The sequence below is a fragment of the Orycteropus afer genome, unplaced genomic scaffold, assembly GCF_000298275.1.
Source record: "Orycteropus afer afer isolate SDZICR_OR568_19922 unplaced genomic scaffold, OryAfe1.0 scaffold00280, whole genome shotgun sequence".
Taxonomy (NCBI): domain Eukaryota; kingdom Metazoa; phylum Chordata; class Mammalia; order Tubulidentata; family Orycteropodidae; genus Orycteropus; species Orycteropus afer.
The window spans coordinates 2,558,561-2,559,145 of NW_006921867.1; positions in this window are offsets into that span (position 1 = coordinate 2,558,561).

Here is a 585-nt window from a genome sequence, read left to right on the forward strand (position 1 = left end):
ACACACACACACACACATATACACATATATATCTGGATATATACACACACACATATATATGTGTGTGTGTTTATGTGTATTCATTGATCACTACACTTACTTGTTTTCACCTCCAAAAGAATACTACCAAATCTCACAAAAGATGTGGGGTAGCAGATGAGAGAAAGAAATTTAAAGATGCTTGGGTATACAGGAGGAATACAGGTTTACACATTGTAGTAAAGAAGCTAATTTAAATAATCTCCAAGTGGATTGAAATGTCTTTTATTCTTAGGGGGATGACAGTTGAGTGAAGCCAAAGTGCATAAGCATGGACACTGATAATTACAGAGAAGTGTGAAAATACTGATGAGACAGATGCCACCTGAACTTCAGTTCGCACTAGAGATTCTTTTGCAGATCATTGAGTAATTAACCTGAAGATCAACTAAATATAACTTCAAAATCAGTAAGTAGATCACGTTGCATTGAAAAACAAGTAAAAACTATTTACTTACTTATTCAATCATTCACTCATTTATATATTCATTTTTATCAGCAATAGAAACTGCCAGTTCTAAGAGTTGTTGATTATAATTGAAATAA